General features: G+C 42.1%; 1 long non-coding RNA gene and 1 pseudogene across 3 annotated transcripts in view; one reads left to right on the forward strand and one right to left on the reverse strand.

Moving 5' to 3' along the window:
• Positions 1 to 23,404, forward strand: part of LOC139036015 (uncharacterized) — a 168,462-nt gene that overhangs the window by 48,745 nt on the left and 96,313 nt on the right. Inside the window, exons 3-5 of one of the 3 annotated variants that reach the window (XR_011488695.1) lie at positions 4,992 to 5,125; positions 8,989 to 9,079; positions 19,398 to 19,647. This is a non-coding gene — a long non-coding RNA (uncharacterized lncRNA). Of the gene's footprint in view, positions 1 to 4,991; positions 5,126 to 8,988; positions 9,080 to 18,001; positions 19,374 to 19,397; positions 19,648 to 23,404 lie in introns of those variants that run through there. The other 2 variants (XR_011488696.1, XR_011488694.1) reach the window with 2 other exon arrangements.
• Positions 16,136 to 17,169, reverse strand: LOC139035942 (eukaryotic translation initiation factor 2A pseudogene; annotated as a pseudogene).

Genomic DNA, 23,404 nt, shown 5'->3' on the forward strand with positions numbered 1-23,404 from the left:
GGTAGATCAACTCTTTTTACCATTAAATAATGCCTCTCTGTGTTTCTGGTAATTATGTTTGCTCTGAAAATCTACTTTATCTGATATTAATAAAGCTTCTTCTGTTTCTCTATTGTTTGCATGATAAATCTTTTTCCTTCTTTTACTTTCAATCTGTCTGTATTGTTATAGTTGAAGTGACTATCTTATGGACCACATATATTTGATTTCTTTTTTAAAAAAAAATGTACTCTGCCAATCTCACTTTTAGCAGGTGTATATAGTCCATTTACAGAATTTACTCAATTCTATTTCAAATTAAAATGTAAAAAGTCATCTGATTGGCAGAAACTAAATGATCCAGACCCCTACTTGTTATGGAGTTGAATAAAGCTGCTTTTAACTTTCCAAACTCTGTTTTCCTGACAGACACATGAGAAGCTATAAGAGAGTGGGGTGTCTACTCATTTCTCTGAAATGTCCCACCTTCTATTGAGGGATCCCTGGATTTCTCTGATTTCTGGAACTGCCATTTTCATATGGTAATCACAACATACCTGCTAGGAATCAGAGGGGTGCAGTGAGTTCAAGCTAAGCCAGAAGCAGCCATGCCCAGTCTACTTTCTTTGACTTTTTCCTCATCAGGTCTCCCATAATAAGGCACAAAGTGAGAAGTGATGTAGGAGAGAATTTGATGATTGTGCTACTAACGTATTGGATAGTGAAGGATGCAGCACTAGTTTATCCTACAATCCATGCCTACTGAAATTCAGACATAATTCTTTGGCCAAATTTTCTGAACAAGAATCCTAAGGGGTGTCATAGAAAATGGAGTAGATCAGAGAGTTATGGGGCCTCCGTCCACTCAGGATAAAGCTAAGGGGCCTTGTGGAAGACAGTGATGGATTCAAGCCATATGAAAAAACATATATCAAGTATGTCGACCTCGTCCCTATCTTTGGAGGATGTATGTAATTTATAGAGTGTTTAAATTAGACAAATGGCTCAATCGATTTAGAATAAGGGACAGGAAACACATGTTTCTTTTGCATTAAACTGAACTTCACCAGAGCAGAAATGCTTATGATCTCCTGAGTTATAGAGCTTGAGTTCTCCATCAAAGTGCTCCTAATTACAGGGATTGCACTTTTCCACAAAGGCGATCCATTATGGAACATGCTGTCTCCATAAAGACCAAGGATACACTACACAGCTCAAGCTAAGTGGTAATTTATATCCTTGTTTATAGGAAGAAAGAACAAGAATTAGCAGGAGGGTGAGGATGAGAACAAGAGAATGAGGGAGAAAGCAACCTGAAGAAAGGATGTTTTAGTGAAGATGGAAATGGACAAGAAAAAGGATTAAATATATCACAGAAATGACATCAGCCTTCTTTTCAAAAGAGTTGAGCTGTGGGATAAGGAAAGAGATGACTGTGGAGAGCTAAGTTCACTTGTTTTTAAATTTCCTACACTTGGGTAGGTGACCAAAGTGAATGCTCTGCTAGCCAAGGGTATAGATCTCTCTTAGGGTCTTTTGTGGGGAGCAGCACAGTTCACTGAAAAATATTTTGCCAATGGTTAGTTCATTGAGAATCAAGTGATGGAATTCCAAATCACAGAATGACCTGCTCTCTGATTGTGGATTTTGCAGCAAAGTTTAGTTCTCTCTTCTTTTGCACACATCATTTTATACATGAGTGGGTGGCTTTGCCCTTAAATACAGCTTACCATCATGCCCCTTTGGTGACTCTATGACCCGACCTTCTACATGGCACTGCCTTGGCCAAGGCGTCTACCCCTGCCTCTGCTTTTATCAGCAAAGCAGCTGCAGCAATCTTCTTCACTGTGTTTAAGATATTCATCTGATATGCCTTATAAATTGGCTTTTGGAAAATTGATTTTTAGCAAATTGATCAATAACGCTTCCTTTACAATTGCCAAGATATGAAAGCAAGCTAAGTGTCCATCCACAGGTGAATGTGTAAAGATGTGGTGTGTGCATGTCTGTATAATGAAATACTCCTCAGCTGTAAAAAGTAAATTTTTTCATTTACAAGGATGGACTGCAAGGTATTTCGCTAAGTGAAACAAATCAAACAGAGAAAGACAAATACAGTATGATATCACTTATATGTGGAATCTAAGAAATAAACTAGTAAATATAACAAAAAGGAAACAGACTTACAGATAAAGAGAACAAACTAGTGGCTACCAATGGAGAGAGGAAAACAGGGAGGGTCATTATAGGAGCAGGGGATTAAGAGGTACAAACTAGCATGTATGAAATAAGCTACAAGGATATGTTGTACAACATAGGGAATATAGCTAATATTTTATATTAACTATAAATGGAATATAACTTTTAAAAATTGCGAATCACCAGCATTGTTAATCAGCTATGACTGAAGTCGCTCAGTCGTGTCCGACTCTTTGAGACCCCACAGACTGACTGTAGCCTCCCAAGCTCCTCGGTCCATGGGATTTTCCAGGCAAGAATACTGGAGTGGGTTGCCATTTCCTAATCAGCTATACCCCAATACAAAACAAAAAGTTCAAGATAAAATAATTGTGAACCACTATATTATACACCTATAACATATAACATTGTACATCAACTATACTTCAATTTTAAAAAAATTAAAAAATGGTGAAGGCAGTACTTTGCAACTTAAGAACTAACTTTGTGTTGAGCATGTAGCATGTTAGAAGCTTAGAAGACACTTAGAAGCTTTGGAACCAAATCCTAGTTCTTACACTTAGGAGGAGAAAAAAAAAATCAAAGCCTTAGTTTTTTTGTTCAAAAATGGGAATGCTATTCTTATCCTAGATGATGAGAGTTTAGATTAATCCATTCAGCCAGTATTTCTCGGGGGCTCCGGTGATCCAGGCGCTAATGAAGACTGCAGGACAGTCACTGTCCTCATGCATGAAACAGCAGGTGGGAGGGATATGAAACCGTGGGGGGGTGGGAGGCGCAGACTCTGTGAACGTGGAGCTGGTCTGGGCTGAAGACGCGGTGAAGGCAGGAGTTTGGCTCATCAAAATTTTGAAAGATGGACTCTGTGGATGGAAATATGAGCACAGTGCTACACATGAAAGAGTTCTGTGAGCTCGTCTCATTGCTCTGGCCACACAGCCTTCCTTTCTCTGTGGCCCCAAGGCTATCATTTTTACTTCTGCTCCTTCCTGACATATCCAAATGAATGGTACCAGTCAGAGATTTGGGGGCAGCAAGGCTGATGTTTTGGTTTATCTTGATCCACACGAAGCCTGGAGATTTCTTCCTTCCCAGCAGGTCCCTGGTTCAGCTCTGGGTACTATGTTCGTGTCTGCTGCTCACATTTGTGGCATCACCGTGGATGAGGCCTCCCCCACTCAGGTTTCAGGTGTCAGATGAAGGGATGCACCTGATGGCCTTTACCTTTTTGCCTCTGACATTCTGTGAGTTACAAAATTTTAAATTTGCTACACAGCAGTTAAAACAGTCCACATTCATATTTATGTTTTCTCTGCCTTTGGGAGGAGGTAGGTCAACTGAGCCAATTTTTATGTTTTTAATTCACATATTGAAAAATAAAAAACAAAAAAACTTTCCATACTCCAATAGAGAAAGGATTTTTTTCCCCTTTCTCCTCCCCTTCCCACTCCCTAATGATCAGAGTTTGGCCAGCTTTCTCTTTATTCTGAAGACCTGTTGTCTGGAGATGCAGGCCTGGATCCTTGTCCACTCATAGATTCCTTCCTTCTCTCAGGGAAGGAGGCCAGATGTTCTCCTTTAACTCAGCCCTGAGCACAGATGCTTCCAGAAGCTGCAGATAAGAAGCGTTCTCCTTACAGAACCAGATAATAGCTGAATCAGGGGGTGGCTGTCACTGACCTGAGCTGAGGGAGAATATCTACTCAATAATAGTCGTTATAACCAGTTATACCTTTGGTTTTATTTCTACAGTCTAATTTTATGACTTGTGTTTAATAGACTGTGTTGAGGGAAAACCGGTAGAGCATAGTAGCTAAGGATATGGGCTCTGGGGTCAAATTCCATCTCCTAAAGCTACTAGAGGAGTCCCCATGAGAAAGCCACTTACTTTTCCTGAGTCTAAGGTTTATCTTCTTCAAAACTTATAACTCATGGAACTGTGAAAATTCAAATGGTCTAATATTACTGCTATTTAACATACTAACATTAATATTAGTATAAAAAGCATTTAGAATAGCACTTGACCTAGAGTAAATCCTCCCTCAGCTATTATTACTATTTTACTCTTTTCTCAAATTTTGCAACATTTCTTAAATTTTGACTATTTTTTGTTTGTTTGTGTTTTACTCTCAGAATGGTTTGGAAGCTTTACCTTTCATTAAGGCCATTTATTTTTAATTAGTATACATTCATTTAATATTCAGTATACTGTGAATTTTCCTGTTAATTAAATAGTAATCTCTAGACACTGAGGTTTGTGACTTAAAGATGCTTTGAATACTACTGAAATAACAACAAAATCTAAGAAGGGAAAGTGAAGAAAATGAGCAATTTTAATGAAACAACAAATTGTCACAACTTCAAACCAGAAAAGGGGTAAAACATCTGCCAAATACCATGTCTTTGGGTCAACACAAGATGAAGACTGCTCAGGAGGGAGCCTGCACCCCTCCTGGGACCACAGGGTGTACACAAGACCACCTAGCTCTTATTACCATCTAGAAGTGCCTACAGTGAGCCTTAGACTAGCAACCATCTAATCCATGGATGTTTTATTGATGGAACCACTTGGCCACAGCTGACTCCACTCATGTGCAAGGACGCTTTGAAATCTGTGGAATCCTGCAGGAGGTCAAGATTACCATGTCTTTTTTCCTGCTGATGCTTTGGCTGGTAAAATCCCAGCGCTCCACTTTAAGGACTTCCTTTACGTGCTGAGAGAAAAGCCAACACATTGCCTTTCTTTCTGACAGGTCACTGCAGTTGAAATGTGTTTGTTAGGGATCAATTTAATGTGTCCTTTGTCTTTGCAGGAAGTGTTTTCCTGGTGCTGTCTTCCTGAGTGGTGGTGCCTCCTGCAGACTGTGGCACAGCAGAGATATTATTGTCTTTCATTGAAACGAATGGATGCCCCTCTGGGAGTCTGGATATTATCAAGATGAAAAAGGTTTGGCCCTTTTTTTTCAGGAGCAGTAAATCAGATCCTTTGTGAGGTGTACATTCAATCTCCTTAACAAGCTTTCTTCTAGAAGTAGCTAAGCCAGCCTGAAGCCTTTGTCTTTGCTACTGTGGATGGAGGTGAAGAAAGAGGTCTGTGTCACCCAAGCCCTCCTCCAGGCCCGCAGATCTGCTGGTTCCCATTTCCCTTCCAAGTGCTCATACATGCGAGGCTATCCCTTGCCTTCAGAGTCCCTCACATATCCTTCCATCCCCTCTGGAGCCCACTGGCTTCCTATGGCTTCATCTCCACATCTCAGTGCTTTAGGGTCTTCTTTGCTCTGTTTTACTAGGAATAAGTGAGACCTTATTGGTGAGCTGGGTAATGTTGATACTTTGCCTTTTGATATGTTCTCCCATCTCAGGCAACATACCTGGACCCACCATGACACATTTCTTTAGGGAGGTCTTCCAGTGTCCTTAGGAGGTCCATGAGTAGGAGCTAAATTTGTGTTAACTGCAGAGACAAAATGAACAGTGACAACATAAAATATCTTTCATTTGGAAGTTAATTGGGTAAGTATCAGGTGGTGAATGTTTTGGAGTTTAGGTGTCATACGGCTTCAGTGGGAGCCAGCGTCACCACGTGTTGCTAAGAAGGAAAACTTGGACTATATCAGTGGAGGAACAGAGTGTGGATCAGAGGAACAGAGAGTTCTCCTGTCCTCTGTGCTGGCTACTTGGTCTGGAACTTAGTATTCTAATTGTCCTTTGCATTAGAGGAAGAACCTTGAAAATAAATGCAAGAGATAGATGAACATCTCAGGGAATCTAGAAACCATGTTGTATAAAGATGTGTGGAAACACTGTGGAATCCAATAGGGCTGTCTAGTCTGAAAAAAATAAAAGACTTGGGAGAAAAATTATGTCTGTCTTCAGATATTTAAAAAGCTACAGTGTGGTAGAGAAAACAAATGGGTTCTGAGCAGTCACTATAGGGTAGAACTTTGATCTGTAGGTAGAAGTTGCAGGGGATAGATTTCATCTCACTCTGCGTTAGCAACCCCAGCAGGAGCCCTGTGGGAAAGCAGTCACCATGTCACCCTGGGTGCGTGAGCCGAGGCTGGCTCCGTTTCTCCAGGAGTCAGGTGGGCACATGCTGGGTCTCCTGCCTCCGAGCACGAATGTCTGTTTAGGAGCGTTGGCTATGGTGCCTCACGAATGGCTCTGAGGCGTGGAAGGAGGGCGGCAAAACCATGCTGTGCTCACGGAGGGTGCTGAGCCTGGCCTTGGTCGGCAGAGGATGTTTGTTCAGCTTTAAGTCTCAAGCTGATGAACCAGGCGTGGAGTTTCACCTGCAGCCCCTCCTGCATTCCTAACATTGGAAGGGAAGGCTCCAATCCCTATTCAGACAGTCCCACCCATGCCCTGAAGACAAGGGCATGTGACCCATGTTGGGTTGGCCTGAGGATGAAAAGCAGGGGTTGGAGCTCTGAGTCGGGGGCTGGACTATAGCATGCTGTGTGGGGTTTTCTCTTTTCTGGTGTTCGTCCCTGTTTGTGAAGCCCGTTCCCAAGAACATCTCAGGCGTTGTCCTTCTCAGCAGGTTAAAACTTAGGCTGGTCTGTAGGAAGTAGGTCCAGTGTTTGCTCAAGTCCAGTGGAATCATTTGCTCCGCCCACATCCAGCTGAAGGATGCTCAGGCCAGTGGGTTGGAACTGGCCCTTGTCTGCCCATTGATAAGAAATTCATCTGAAAAGTGGTGTGCTGGTTTGATGCCACTGAGCAGGCCTTTGGGGACCAACATACCACTGCATCCTATGTACCTACAGCCTTTTCAGGCAGACACTCAGGAATAAGGATTTTCTCCTCCACCTTAAACATGCAGTTTCTACTTTTCATAGGAAAGAGAAGAGCAGAAGTAAAGACAAACTATGTTGAATTTATTAAGAAAATCAAGTTTAGAGGGAATCCTGAGGTTGGATCTCATTCTTTCTAATTAAGCTGTACTTTTTCTTTGCTTACATTTGTTAATTTATATTTTAATGTAATTTTATATATATTAATATGGTCAGAACCTGCCTGCAATGTGGGAGACCTGGATTTGATCTCTAGGTCAGGAAGATCCCCTGGAGGAGGGCATGGCAATCCATTCCAGTATTCTTGTCTGGAGAATCCCATGAAAAGATGAGCCTGGCAAGCTACAGTTCGTGGGGTTGCAAAGAGTCAGACATGACTAAGCATCTAACATTTATATATTTTAATATGATTTTATATTATAAAAGTGTGCAAAAATTGTACACAGAATTTCTGTACTTTTTGCCCAACCCAGATGTTACATCTAATATGTTGTTTAGTCACTCAGTCGTGTCCAACTCTTTCGCAACCCTACTGATTGCAGCCTGCCAGGCTCCTCTATTCATGAGCTTCCCTAGGCAAGAATACTAGAGTCAGTTGCCATTTCCTTCTCCAGGGGACCTTTCATCTTTCCAACCCAGGGATTGAACCTACGTCCCCTACATTGGTAAGTGGGTTCTTTACCACTGAGCCACCTGGGAATCTCTATATCTAATATGACATGAGTACAAAGATCAAAATCATGAAATTACCTTGATGTGGCACTCATCTGCTCTATAGACCTTATGCCAACCTCACCAATTGTCTCACAAATGCCCCTTTTCTGGTCCAGGATCCAAACCAGACTCAGAGATTGTGTTTAGCCTCCTTTAATCTTGAGTAGTCTTACCTACATCTTTGATAAGTTCAATTCCAGAGTGATAGAGTATATCCATTGGGATATACTATCTATTTGCCCTCTACTGTGTCAGCTAGGAGTGAGGGAACATCACATTAAAAAGGCAGGATAGACAAGGTCCTTATGATCTGAGGGCTCTTGGTCCAGTGTTGAACACAGACAAGATCACAGAGGAAGTCAATTAGTGTAAGACGGAGGGAAGGGGGCACACAGGGTGGCAGGGCAGACACCTAAACCAAGTAGGGAGGAGGCAAGAAAGGACTCCTGGAGGAGATAATATCGGAGGTGAGGTTCACAGGTGACTTATTCAGGCTGAGAGAAGAATATTGCTGGCTTGAGATGGTAAGGCAGTGGCAATGGTATTAGTGAAAGCACTTTCCTCTGCTCCATGCCTCTTGAGAGCAAGTGGAAACCCAGGTCCAGTCTGGGAAACTGTAAAAACTGTCCCGATGTGGGAGGCATGGAATATCTGAATGGAAGGATCAAAGAGAAATTTGATAGCTGCAATCCTGAAGTAGTCACCGGTAGCATACAAAGCCCTGGCCATTGTCAGGAGAAGCCCTTCCCTAAGAGGAGAGAGACCTGTGCATGCGTGCTAAGTTGTTTCAGTTGTGCCTAACTCTTAGCAACCCTATGGAACCATCAGTTTCTTCTGTCCATGGAATTTTCCAGGCAAGAACACTGGAGTGGGTTGCCATGCCTTCCTCTAGGGGATTTTCCCGACCCAGGGTTCGAACCCGTGTCTCTTCAAGTCTCCTGCATTGGCAGGCGAGTTCTTTATCACTAGCGCCAACTGGCAAGCCCAGAGAGACCTGGATAAGGCCTAATTCTGGGAATGGGGTTGAGATTATAGTAGGAAGGACAGTCCCACAGCACTGGGAACAAGCTGGCCTCGGGAGAGGAGAACCCAGCCAGGGCAGTGATATGTCAGCTGGCCTGATTTGCTATGTGGCTCAGCCTGGATGCTCAGCACTCAGCTCCAATTTAGGATCTTATTCTTGACCCAATGCCAGACTAATCTCCAGTTAAAGCTGGTCTGGAGGTGCAAGGTTCCAGCCTTGGCATTAGCTCCAGAGGCTATTCCTTCCTTTCTGACCCTTGTTCACTCCTGTTTGCAGACCTGCTCTCTCCAGACTGGCTGGGCTGGAAGCACTTAAGAAGAAGAGATCTCAGCTGGACTCATCTGCTCCTTCCAACACTTGGAGAGATGTAAGTCTGCTCCCGCCCTGCAGTCATCCTGTCTCTTGGCCCCTTGGCTGGAGAGGGATGTCCAAGCGGCAGGGTGGTGTGGTGGTGGTTGGGGAAGGGGGGTGGTGCAATTTAACTTAACTAAATCCTCCAGGGCGAGGTGAAGGGAAGGGAGCAGGACTGGAATGTGAGGATGGGGGTGGGAATGACTTTCCCTGACCCAGTTTAGTTTCTCAATGCCAGGATTGTAACTGAGGAGCTAGTTGCTATCAGGTAGCATTGATTAACATCCAAGGTCACCAGCCCATCTTCTCAGCACTGTGTCTCCTTCTCCATGCCTGGACAAACCCAGTGTCCACAGATTGGCACCAAGTCTGTACTCACACATTGATTTTAGAGTTGGGGGGCAGAAATGATGGTTAGTCTAGAAAACGATGTGGCCGGGTGCAAGGTTTCTCCTGCTATCAGGATGTCCCGAGAATTCCATTACAAGGAGATTTTAGGCAATGGAGAAAACACAGGCAAGTAGAAACAATTGGAGATTTATTTATGGGCCAGTGCAGCCCACCACAAATAGTTGGACAGTGTCTCTGAAAAACACCTGGGGGTCTCCTGTGTGGAAGTGAGTGATGTGATTTTTTTGGTATTAAAACTTACTTTATGTCTTGGGAAGAGAACCTCAAGCTTCTTCGATCCCCTTCTATCATATAGCCTTGGCAGCTCTGGGAGATTATTGTCCCAGTTAAACACACCAGCAGCTGCTGATTTTGGCTACAGTTTGCCTTGCTTATTTCTTGGGAGGAAAGAAGATGCTCTGCCGTCCTCGAAAGCTACCAGTGGAAATCAAGACAAAAACACAAAACAGATGGGCCAGGAGGACGGAAATCCCAGGGCACGCTCTGGGTTTCTATCCTCAGCAGAAAGCTGCAACACCCAGCGGTTATAGACTCTCCTGCCAGGCCTGGGGCTGCATGGAGTTCCTTAAGTCTTCTCCCACCTGACATTTCAGGATAAGAGATGGAGGTGGAGTGGCAGGTTTCAATGAGGGGGACAGTGAGCAAGGCACTTGGACATCTCCTATTTATCAAAATATTTCATCCATCATCCGCATTACCAGTTCTACTGTAAGTGACTCCGTTCTTTGGAGGTCAACTTCTCCCACTCCTGGGTTCTGACTTGAACCAACTGAAACACCAGTTAACATTTGTGCTATTGTTTACTATTGCCAGGCACTAGTGTATAGATTTGCAAGGTTATACTTAATCCTAATCTTATTTTTATGCTGTACCCATTTTTTCTGATTAGAAAGTTGAGTATCAGAAAAGACAAATAATTTACTCAAAGTCAAATAGTTAATAATTGGCATTGCTGGTTAGTCGATCACCCAAAATACATGAAATATTAAATACCAGAATAGACTGTCTTCCTGGGAAGACATATGCCATTTCTTCAATATGTATCTATCTATATATATATGTTTAGTTCAGTTCAGTTTAGTCACACAGTTGTGTCCAGTTCTTTATGATCCCATGGACTGCAGCAGGCCAGGCTTCCCTGTCCATCACCAACTCCCGGAGCTTCCTCAAACTCATGTCCATCGAGGCAGTGATGCCATCCAACCATCTCATCCTCTGTCATCCCCTTCTCCTCCCACCTTCAATATTTCCCAGTGCTAGAGTCTTTTCTTTGAGTCAGTTTTTTGCATCAGGTGACCAAAGTATTGGAGTTTCAGCTTCAGCATCAGTCCCTCCAATGAATATTCAGGACTGATTTCCTTTAGGATTGACTGGTTGGATCTCTTTGCAGTCTAAGGGAGCCTCAAGAGTCTTCTCCAATACCACAATTCAAAAGCATCAGTTCTTTGGCGCTCAGCTTTCTTTAATCCAACTCTCACATCCATACATGACTACTGGAAAAACTACAGATTTGACTAGATGGACCTTTGTTGGCAAAGTAATGTCTCTGCTTTTTATTATGCTGTCTAGGTTGATCAGGGAAGCTTTTCTTCCAAGGGGCAAGCATCTTTCAATTTCAAGGCTGCAGTCACCATCTGCAGTGATTTTGGAGCCCCCCCAACATAAAGTCTCTCACTGTTTTCATTGTTTCCCCATCTATTTGCCGTGAAGTGATGGGACTGGTTGCCATGATCTTAGTTTTCTGAATGTTGAGTTTTAAGCTAACTTTTTCACTCTCCTCTTTCACTTTCATCAAGAGGCTCTTTAGTTCTTCAATTTCTGCCATAAGGGTGGTGTCATCTGCCTATCTGAGATTATTTGTGTTTCTCCCAGAAATCTTGATTCCAGCTTGTGCTTCATCCAGCCCATCATTTCTCATGATGTACTCTGCATATAAGTTAAATAAGCAGAGTGACAATATACAGCCTTGACGTACTCCTTTCCCTATATGGAACCGGTCTGTTGTTTCAGGTCCAGTTCTAACTGTTGTTTCTTGACCTGCATACAGATTTCTCAGCAGGCAGGTCAGGTAGTCTGGTATTCCCATCTCTTTCAGAATTTTCCAGTTTGTTGAGATCCACACAGTCAAAGGCTTTGCATAGTCAATAAAGCAGTAGGTGTTTTGCTGGAACTTTCTTGCTTTTTGATGATCCAATGGATGTTGGCAATTTGATCTCTGATTCCTCTGCCTTTTCTAAATCCAGCATATATCTATATCTACATATCTGGCAATCCTAACTCAGCAGTAATATGTATCCATCTATTTCATAGTCAAGGAAACAAACATAAAGAACCTAAAAACACTGGAAGAAAATCAGCATCTTTAGAATGATATGTAAAATTACTTTGAAAGTACACTGAAATTAAAAATAACATGAAAAAGATATTGCCTCAGGAAATAAACTTTAAAAGCATCAAAACATTCCTTAGAATAAGTATAATTAACATTAGTAAATGATATAATAGTGTAAAAATGGATGAGAGTATTTTCTAAATAAATTATTTCAAAGCTCAGAGATCTGGAGAAAAAAAAATAAAGTCAATGATATAAAAAACTGGGTTAAAGGGCAGAATTAATGTAGTGGAAAATTGAATTTGTAAGCTGGAAGATGTCAACAAAGAATTCTTCCAAAATATAGCCCCAAAGACAAGGAAACAGAATGTATTAAAGGAGCATAGTGAGACAGAGAGACTTATCATATTATTCCAAATTCTGCCTAATTCAATTTGTAAGAGGGAAAAAAGAAAGAAAACAAAGCAGAGAAGTGAAGCGAGGAATAAATAACAGAGGACAAAATTTTCAGAAATGAAGACATGAGTCCTCAAATCTAAATAGCCCACTAGGTGTTAAGTAGGTCAAATGTAATGAACAAACCACATGTACACACTATGGTGATATTGCAGGAAAAAAGTTTCCTAAAGGCTAATAAAGCAAAACAAGAGAGAATGTAATTTCTCTATAAAGGAATAAGAACAGATTGGAGTTATAGTTCTTAAAAGCAAGAGAGGATTTCTGAAAGCAATAGAGCAATTTCTTCAAAATTGTCGCCATGTGACTTTTTAACTGGAATTCTATCCCAAGCAATATAAAAACAAATAAATACTAGGGAAAAATAGTTTCTTAAAGCCTTTTAAGAACTCTGGAAGTTTACCAGTGAGAGGCCTTACCAGAAAATTTGGAGACTCTATTCCAGCAAAATAAAGCAAAAATATTGATAATTAAACTTGAAGAAGACTTGGAATACAGGGAATAGTGGTCAGCCAAAACACAATTAATTCTAAATAAGTATTTATTTTTAAAATAAGTAATGACAATTAATACAAACTTGAATTTATAGTTCTAAATGATTTCAGGAGAGGTCATATCATGGAAGAAGGGAAAAGCTTTATATTTAAGAACTTTTGACAGCATTTTTCCCAGCTGTTGAACAAGGGGAACCACATTTTAATTTTGCACTTGGTGCCACAATCTATATAGCCACCTCTGTCACCCAAAGTGAATGCTTGAGATTTCTTTTGCTAAAGAAATGGGAACAAAGAGGTTCTGTATTTGAAGACATCAAGCAAACAAAATTGGGTGAGAAAAGGAAAATTAAATTAGTTGCTAACAGATTTAGAGACATCCTTAGACTTCCACTGTCAACATAGGAAATTGTAGGGTTTTTCATGTAACAACCGAACCACTCAGAGAAAAGGACTACATGTCCTGGCATTTCAGGGTCACTAGTATCATTGTTGGTCAGCCATCCCACCAAACTGCAGTGAAACTATTCAAAGTATATGCTCTTCCATGCACAAACGGCCAGTTTCAAAACCTTGTCATCCCTCCAAAGATGACCCTGTATCCAGGGATTAATGCACTCCTTCCTATTTCCCTTTCTGACTTTTAATTTAGGAATCACACCCATATGCATTCATAGAATTACTAACACATTGCGTCTTAGGTTCTATTTGTGTTCTTCACGTTTATCACAACATCCTGGACTTAAGACCTTTCTTCATGCCTGTCTCTGTACTAGGCTGCGAGCTCCCTGAGGACACAGCCATCTGTCTCTTGTTCACTGTTAGAGCCCAGAGTCCCCCCTTGGTGCTTTCTCCACATTGTAAACTGATTTGAGTGAACAAATGTGAAATAACTTAGTAAACTGTATGTGAACAAAATGACAGCTTCTGATTACAGAATAGATAGAGAGCAGATTCCAAGGAGGCCCGGGATCACATGCAGTTGATTCTAAGACAGTGTGAATGATAAATATGCTACCTCGGTCACTACATTCCCATCAATATCCCGAGCCTGCTGAGGCAGGTGTTGGGCAGGATGGAACAGTGTATGGTTTCCTAGCTGGAGTGGAGGAGAAGCAAGGCAGGAACATCTTCCTTTTCTCTTCTTCCCTCCTCAATTCCCCTACCAACCACAAAAAGAGCTTATGAAGTTCAACATGATTCTTATTCTCCTTTGCCTTCCCAGACCCTTCCTTGGTCTCTGGTTTCAGGCCTGAGAATAAATCTCTTGGTCACCCTACTCAATCAGTTTCTCCCAGAGAAAGGACCCGGCTGCAAGGATGACAGGAACCAGACTTCAAATGGTTTTCCAGGAGCAGAGGGAAGCGAAACCTTTTCCTGCCGTTTCTTCAGCCAAGGAATTAAGGGAAGGATGTGGGTCACAGGGCTACAGCAGTGCAAGGAGGAATTCCAGCACTTTCTTGAGAACTCACGGGAAGATCTGTTTCCCTTCAGTAGAAGCTGCCCTTTGCTTTCCAGGCGGTGCCTGGCTCACCTCATCAGAGGCTCTGTGCTGGGAAACCAGTGCCCTGGCTGGCTTGGGTGGCTTCTACTAAGATATGCAGGAAGGAAATGAAGCCTTTTATTTCTATTATCCCTCCCTGGGCAATGGCAAGAAATTTTTGCCTTGAGAGCTTTTATTTTTGTAGGAGAACTGCCTTTTCCCTTTAGGAGAGATTCCTACCTCTCTAAGTAGCTGTTGCTCTAAGTAAGCATCTCCTTCCCAGTAATCTCAGTCTGAAGGTGTCCTATGGCACGGGCATCCTGTTTGCCTGGTCATGATCAATGCAGAAATAAAGAGCATGACAGCAGGAACACACTCCCTTGTCAGCCTGCTTTCCACATTATAAAGTTTAAGGATAGCTTCCTGCCACCCACATGGGGAAGAAGCATGGTTTCTAGAATTGAGGTACAATATGTGTGGTACCTAGGATCAGCTGCATAAAGTTTCAAAAAGAAATTCTGTGTCTTGCAACAGGGCAAGCAACTCAAATTTAGATTCAAGATAAAAACTGAAAATGGAGAAAAACCAGGGAAGACCTACTGCTCAGTGGGCAGATGGTACCCTCCCCACAAACTTCAGCCATCATCTGCCTCGAGTGGATGCTTCACAGAGCCCTGCTTCTGCAGAGCATCTCTGTTATCATATCTCCATGAATTCAGAGCTAGAGGAAACCCGACTTCCTGGGCTTCCCTCGCAAGTGTCATCACCAGTCAGGGGCGAGTGGTTCCCTCCCTCTGGTTTCTCAAAGCAGTTTCTCTGGGGATCCTTTTCTTGCCACCTTGTATTTTTTTCTCTATGTTCTCTTTATTGTGTGTGTTTGTTTCTTAGCCCTTTTGAGTTCTTTTACCTGCTAAAAACTAACATATCATTTATCTCCTTCCTGACAGACTCCACATGGTACATTTTATTATATCTTGACTATGTCTAGACGAAGCTTAGCTCATGGGAGGCATGAAATACATATGCATAAATGAATGCGGACTTCCACATACCAGTATTATGTGTCCAACTCTATCTCTGACCATTCAAGGCCACTAAAAAGATTGCTGAAACTCCTTTTGTGAGGGGGAAATGACACCCATGTATTCAGGCTCTCGGGGTTCCTCACTGGATAGAGCAAAGCCTGAGTCTTGGTTTAAAAATTAAAATTTTAAGGATTCTCAAAAGAACTGTGCTATAAAGCAATTCACTTTTCTACAAAATTACTCTGAGGTTATGCTGATCAACTTAGTGAGTTAGTACAGGTTTAGGAGAAAACATTCATTCTCAAGCTTTTGTTCACCTGGCTTGTTTTGCACTACTTTAAAGCCCTCAAATGGGTTACATTTATTTAAATTTAAAATGTCTTTCCCCATGCATGGTAAATTATACTGAATAAAAATGATACTTGATTTTCAATATCTTGAGCTTAGCTAAGAAATTGCTCTCTCTTTTCTTCAACATGTATTGAAAGGTAGAGAAAGTTGCCTTAGTGGACATTATTAACTGAGGGCTTCCCTGGTGGCTCAAATGGTAAAGAATCCTCCTGCAACCCATCCCTGGGTTGGGAAGATCCCCTGGAGAAAGCCATGGCTACCCACTCCAGTATTCTTGCCTGGAGAATGCCACCGACAGAGGAGCCTGGCGGGCTATAGTCCGTGGGGTGGTTGCAAAGAGTCTGACATGACTGAGTGACTAACACTTCATTTTCACTTGTATGTCAAAGCTTGGCTAAATGGTTGCATTATAGATGAGCCATACATGGTGGGTCTGTGGTGGCCTGGTGACATTCAGGGTGCTCCACCAGGTTTAGTACACAGGATGTGTTTCCTGGTGTATGCTAACAGTTTGCCTTCTCTAAATATTTAACATAACCAATTCCAAATCTTCCAGCTTCTGGAGAAGGGTGATATCTTTTTGAATTTTCTCCAACTTGTTGTTTTTCTAGTCATATTTCAGTTGCTGCTTATTCTTTCAAGGTTCAGTTGTTTGTGGGTCTCCTTTAGGATCTTGAATTTTTCATCTGTCTCACGGTCTCCAGATGTTAATGGAGACAGAGTTTTCTGTGGGGTGCTCTGGGGGGGCAGGGGTGGGTGCCAAGTCTTGGTTTTAGTCACTTCCTGCTTTGCAGCTTTCTTAGTCTCATATTTCCTTTGATTTTTAAAGACTGCTCTTGGTAATGGCTTATCATTTCCTGGTTGTGGTTTCTTATTCTGGAGTAGCTTCTTAGGCAGCTTGGAATTGATGATTAGTTTATTTCTTAAAGCTGAGAATCTATCAACCATTGCAAATTTCTGTTCCTAATTGGGTACTTCACTTAAAACTACTTGGGAAGCAGTTGTTTTCACTGGAAATAGTCCATCCAAAAATAGTTGCCAGGATAAAGCTGGCATAATACCAAAGCGTGTACCCATTATTAACACGCAAGCTGGGAGCATGCAGGCTGATAAAAATGTGTTCCCCATCTGGACACCAAGCAAAATATGTAGCATCAAAGGCTAGTGGCTTAGAAATAGTGTTGCATTTTAGAATATCTCATGACTGCCTTTGTCCCTCAGATTTCTAAATCTAACTAGCATTAATATATGGCCATGAGAACTGAATAAGCTGCATTAGAACACCAGTTCCAAAGTCAAACACTGTATCACATTTCAAGTTGAAAACCATCTCTTTGGCAGGCATAAATCCATAAATAGTGTAAAACTCAGTTGACCTAGAATTCCAAATTACACCGTAACTGGGGCTATATGCTTTGGTAATTGAACAGATTACAACATTTTCTCCATTTGTTGTGAAGTAACACATCATTTGTTCTCTGTCGCAGGAAGTTCCTGTCTTAAAAATTGTTCTAGCCATCCCAACACAGCAGTGACTTTTTTATTCCATAGCATCATAACCTTATCAACCTTACAGGGATGATTGTTGGCTAAACCTACATGAGGTACACCAAAGTTGGGGTATAGACAAAATTTAACAAACGCACGTGCACCTTTACCCCCTGGAACATAGACAGTACCCATATGTGACTGGAATCCAAGTGATGACACACAGTAATCATACAACTATTATGTGCAATAGGTGCTCGGTATACATTTGTTAAATGAATTGATTGCTGTCTCTCCCCTTGCCCTCAGTTCCCAACATACTCAGAAAATAGCATTTAATTAAAGAATAAATAGATGAATGAATGATAAATACCTATTTCAATTGCTTATTGTGCTGCAAATGCCCTCCAAGCATGGCAAAGCAGCCCCTAGGCACGAGAACACCTCTTTCCCAATTGTCCTTCTGGTTTTATTCTTGTGGCATTGTTTTTTATAAGCAGATTTCCTTTGATCATTTCCAGGACGAGACTGAATCATGTGTAGGTGGAAGTCATCATAACTGTGTAACCTTGAAATATCTCCCAGCTTGGTTTTTTATTAAAAAAAAACTATTGCTCCCAACTTGAATCCTATTCACTAATCTTTCTTTTCTTTTTTTTTTTTCTTTTGGTTGCCCTGTGAGGCTTGCAGGATCTTAGTTTCCCGACCAGGGATCAGAGCATGCTCTCTGCAGTGAGAGTGCAGAGTCCTAACACGTGGACCACCAAGGAATTCCCTCAACTTGACTTTTTCTTTTCCTAGATGGGGGACCCTGAATGAAAGAAAGCTCTAATTTTCCTTGTCTGTGGTTTAGACTAGAACCAAAGTCAATCCCTGACCTGGTCTTCCCTCTGACTAGGTCTCCTTCTCCTGTGCGTTTTCTCCAGTTGGAGAACTCTGTGAATCAGTGGGTCTCAGGCCAGATCAGAATCACCTGGAAGCTTGTAGAACGGTCATCTGGGGAAGACATGTGGCAGTAGGAACGGCCTGAAGATGAAGCAAGGGGACACATCACAACAGCCACCGAGACTTGCCTCCAGACTGGTCTTTTGTCTTCCTTTCCAGGGACCTTGGTCTCTAACTCTGGCCATTCTTGCCCTCCTTTGGAGAAGCCTCCTTCTAAGACTGGCTGTAAAGGGGCATGTGTCCCTCCTGAACTGACTCCCACCTCTCAGGTCCCAGAGACCAGTGTAAATGGGAATAAGCATGCTCCCCAACTTTCCAGAGCTTCCTCTCCCCAAGCTAGGCTGGACCTTTCCACGGAAGGAGCCGTCTGGGAGCTCCAGGAAGGGTGGATAATCACAATACAGTTGTTCTGTCCAATAACTGAAGCAAGGCTCCTACGTGGGAACCCACCCTCACATGCCTGTCCTCCCTTGCCTGGCTCTGAGGGGGACCCGCTCTCTCCACCAAGGGTCAGACTCCTGGTCTGTGCCCTGAAGTTTCACATGTTCATACTTTTGGCTCCTTTGGTTGCTGGTGAAAACTTGGCACACTTCATGTTTCTATTCCAATAACTTATTTGTTTTAAAATTTGGAATGTCTGAAAAATCAAGAGTGTTCAAGTCTGTGTGTGCGTGTGAGTGTGTTTGATAGAGCATATGGGAAAATCCCTTCCCCCTGGCTATTTATAACCCTTCCCAGGCACTGAAAGCACAATGGCCATAACTCTCATCCATTCAAAAAAGTGCCGAGTGCAGCACTTTCTTATTTTATATACCTCCTTGCTCTTAAGTGCTCACTGTTTGGATTTCTGATCTGATAACTTTATTTAAAAATTGAGTTTTACTGATGAGTTCCAGCAATGAAATATGCAGTGTTGGGAATATAATTAATAATAATGTAATATCTTTGTATGATGACAGAGGTGATCAAAAGGTACAAACTTCTAGTTATAAGATAAATAAATGCTAGGGGTGTAATATACACTATGATTAACATAATTAATACTGCTATATGTTTTATATGAAAGTTATTAGAGCCTTTTGTAAGAGTGCTCATCTCAAGGAAAATATTATTTTTTTCTTTTCCTGTTCTTTTGTGTCTGTAAGAGATGAAGAATGTTTACTAAATGTATTATGGTAATCATTTCATGAGATATATAAGTCAAATCAGTATGCTGTACACCTTAAACATTTGTGGTGCTATATGTTAATTATATCTCAATAAAACTGGAAGAAAAGTTTTAAAAAATATTTAAAAAATTGGGTTTTACTGGAACTTTGCACTCATTTGAACTCTTTCTTCTTGCCAAGGGCTTCATTTCTGTGGCTGCCCCTCTCACTCCATGAAGCTAGACTAGTATGGTGCCTGCTCCCAGTGATACTACAGGGTCTGGTTAGGGACTTCAATCATCACATGATAAGAAAATCCTAATACCACAGAAGAAATATCACGTGGATCTGCCAAAGTCCTGCACCTTCTGGCCCCTGGCTGTCCCTTTCACTTCCTCCCCTGCGACTTTGCAGAAACCTGGCACCTGGAAGGCATTCTGTAAATGCTTATTAAACAAATGTTCCCACTGTCCTCTGCTCTTTCCATTTATGTTCCTAAGATTCTCTGGCTACATCATGCCCTTCCCTGGGTCTGTCTTTGAACAAGTTCTTCTGTCTTCCCTTGATGATTTGAGAATCCACATTTTCCAGTTTCACATTTTCAAGTTGGGCCCATGTGTTTATCTTTGAAGAGGAGAAATTAAGGAAATGTCTGCAAAGCCGTTGGAAGATGGAAAGTGATTCCGTAAATGGCCCTGAGACATCAAGGAAGTTTTGGATGATAGGAAGCCGACAGCATTGGAGCCAGCGATTTCCAGATTTTCAGGATCTCAGAGGGAAGGGATAGGCTGCTGCAGAGAGCCTGTAATACACTCAACATGCAGAAAGCAGGGTCGGAGGGAAGGACTTTGGAGACCCTGCTAATGGCTTGCTGAGCTTCATCTTGCTCAGCCTGTGTGTGAATGAGAAAGATGTGCCTGCAAGCTCTGAACCCCTGTGAGCAGGGGCGCAGGGAACCTTGGCTGACTCTGGCCTACACCATAAACCAGGAAACACCAACCCGATGACTCAGCCCTGCAGTGAACTCCTAATTCACTTGGCAGATGAAGCAGGATGAGTTAATCTACATCTATGCAGAGGGAGGATGAGCAAAATCTACTAAGTGAAAAAAAATGAGTCAAAAAATTATAAGTACATACAAATAGTGCATGCACACTTACGCTTGGCATCCCTGGTGGCTCAGTGGTAAAGAATCCGCCTGCTAATGCAGGAGACTTGGGTTCAATCCCTGGGTTGGGAAGATCCCCTGGGAAGGAAATGGCAAGGCTCTTCAGTATTCTTGCCTGGAGAAGTCCGTGGGCTGAGAAGCCTGATGGTGCTACACTTCACAAGGTCACAAAAGAGTTGGACAATGACTTAGACACTAAACAACAACAATACAAACACTCATACACATCCCTTGAAGAATAATCACCACCACACTAACACAGAATGCTCGGTTTTAGTAGGACATTTTCTTACAGGTGCTGTCTTTTTTCTTGTTCTGTGTGGTGGTGGGTTCTTGATTACTGAGGGGCTGGCTGATTCTGATTGCCCTGGTGGGTTATGGTTCCAGGAGACTGATCCTCAGTCCTCTGCCAGCACATTCCTTGTCCTCATTTCATTTCCAGGTTGGTTCCATTTCTGCTCTGCATCTAGTCTGCTTGCTAAGTTGACTAGGGTCTGGCAAAAGAATTAGTCGAGTCTTTGTAGGATATTTGCACTTCCTTGGGCTTTATCATGCTTAGTTGCTCGGTTGTGTCTGACTCCTTGCAACCCCATGGACTGTACTTTGCCAGGTTCCTCTATCCATGGGATTGGTTTGATGTAAAAACGTTTGACAATTGATTTTTAAGTAAAGTATTGTGTCAGTATAAGCCTCTGGGTTTTTTTTCTCATTTCTTAAGGGCCTGTAGAAAGACAACTGGATTTTCTTTTATTGTTAAAAAGGATGGATCTCAGTTACTCCATCTCTAACTTTTTTCTCTTGGCTTTTGCATAACCCCAGCCCGTTCTGTTCCAGGGCTGGGAAGGCAGTCTCACCTGCCTGGCTCTGGGCCACAGGGAATACCAGGCTCTGAGGATTCAACCAGAGGTCCCCAATTACCCCCAGGGAGACCAGCACCCAGCCAGCCCTGCCTGACTTGGCTGTAGCCTAGCCTACCTTCAAGGTATTAGAGAGTGCAGCATGAATGCCCCAGTTGTGGGAAAATAAAATGCATGTGTGTGTGATTAAAATTATACAAGAAAGTTTGGTTCTAGAATGTTAATGGTGAAGATCTTAGGATATTGGGAATTCAGGTGATGCTAACTTCTTTATAGAAAACAGAACAAAATCACTTTCTTGTTGTCCATGTGTCCTGTCAAATCTTTTCGGTCTTGTGATGCTACCCTAATTCTGCTTCTTCAATTGTTAAAAAAAAAAAAAAAAGGCTTTTCTTGGCGAGCCCTTGTTTTCTGTACCTATTGGCATTTTCAGGTCGTTGTCTTCCCTAGCACCTAATCTAGAACATATGAATTCAAAAGAAAATCCCAGGAACTCACCACCATATTATGGCTTCAGGTCTGAGGCCCCTGCTCAGTCTGCCTTTTCCTCTCTACTTTGCAGCAGGAGGTAATAGGAAATATATCTCCTCTATCATTGTGGAGGTTATGCTCCTCCATAATTTTGCTTTTGATGTCAGTTTTTGTTATCTAGATGGTTTGATGCACAATTTTAACCCTATGCTACCGGAATATCTTCACATTTGGATAAGGAAATTCAGCCCTTACACACTGACTTCAGATGTAGATACTGAGCAATTCATTTCTTCCATTTTGTTTACTACCTTTGTAATAAACATCACTTGGTCTAGATTTTTTTCCTTCCTTAGTGTGTTGATCTAGTCAGGTACAATTTTATTTCTCTTCCCAGTGATCTTGTTTGTCTAATGCAGATATTCTATTATGCATTACCTTTGCACTCAAGTGGCTTCTCATTTTAAGGTTCTCACAGCTAATAAGTGCAGAGTTCTTTCCATTGCTCCTCTGAGTATTTTGAGGTCCTGGGGCAGATTTCATCTGGAAACACAGAAGCTGTATTTTCCCAATCGGTTCCTTGGAGCAGGCCCCATTATTACGCCTCTCTGAAAGGACATTGGAAAGCTAGGTTGTAGAGGCCAGACACTGAGGAGGTGGCCATGTTGACTCCAGGACTATCTGAATATAGCTCTCTTTTCTGGGTAGGACGATAATTCCTATCATTTAAGGGAGAGGCAGCACTAAAACCTCACACCATCATCATTTGCTTTTGCTTCCTATTAAATGAATAGCCCAACAGGAGCCTGCAGGGTCCACTTGGGACAGGGAACAGAATTTCAAAGAAGGTCCCCCTGCTTCAAGCTGGTTCTTTTTAAAAGGTGACATGAGGGCATGACCTAGAATCTCAAAGAATCTCAAATGTCTGTCTTTGGGGGACTGGCCTTCTTTATCCATCATAATGGTTTGGGGGATGGAGATGGAGTGTCTAGGCCAGAGCCACCTGGGCTGATAGAATTTTGGGTTAATTGTTTCCACCTGGTACTTGTCTGTCATTCCTGTTGTCTTCTAAAGGGCCCTGGTATTTAGGCCACAGTTTGGTGAAGAAGAGCAAAGACTTGTGGCACTTATTTATTTTCTTCTGAAGCAGCATGACCTCCCAAAAGGCTGTGCCTTTTGAGTCCAATATTCACTCAAGTTAGGTCAAGATTTTATAGAGGGTTGAATATTAGCTGGGCATGTAGCCTCTCTTACACTGAATACTTGCTTAGGCCTTCTGTGCCCCAGTGTCCCACTTGATAAGTTGGTGTCAGCAATCCAAGATTAGAAAATCATATAGAACAGTATTCTAACCTCAACAAAGGGTTCTCAATATCAGTCTTGCTGGTCTGACACGGCGATCACTTCTCTGTTGTATGCTAATACCAAGAGAATGCTATCAAAACATGCTTTCATGCAACAAATCTGCTTGGAGTCCATTTTCCAAATAGAAATATCTCAATTATACATATTGAATTCATTTCCTGAAGAATTTTAGAATCTTTTAGTGTTTTATGGTATTGGCCCTCTAATTTCACAGTAGGAAAATCTCAGACCCAGGGCATAGCTATAACTGGCCCGGGGTCTCCTGGCCCCAGCCCAGAGTGCTTTTATCCACACCCAGGAAGTCACTAGCCTTTTGTGCTAATTGGCTGATCACAGAGCTGTGAATG

The sequence above is a fragment of the Odocoileus virginianus genome, chromosome 7 (assembly GCF_023699985.2).
Source record: "Odocoileus virginianus isolate 20LAN1187 ecotype Illinois chromosome 7, Ovbor_1.2, whole genome shotgun sequence".
Lineage (NCBI taxonomy): Eukaryota > Metazoa > Chordata > Mammalia > Artiodactyla > Cervidae > Odocoileus > Odocoileus virginianus.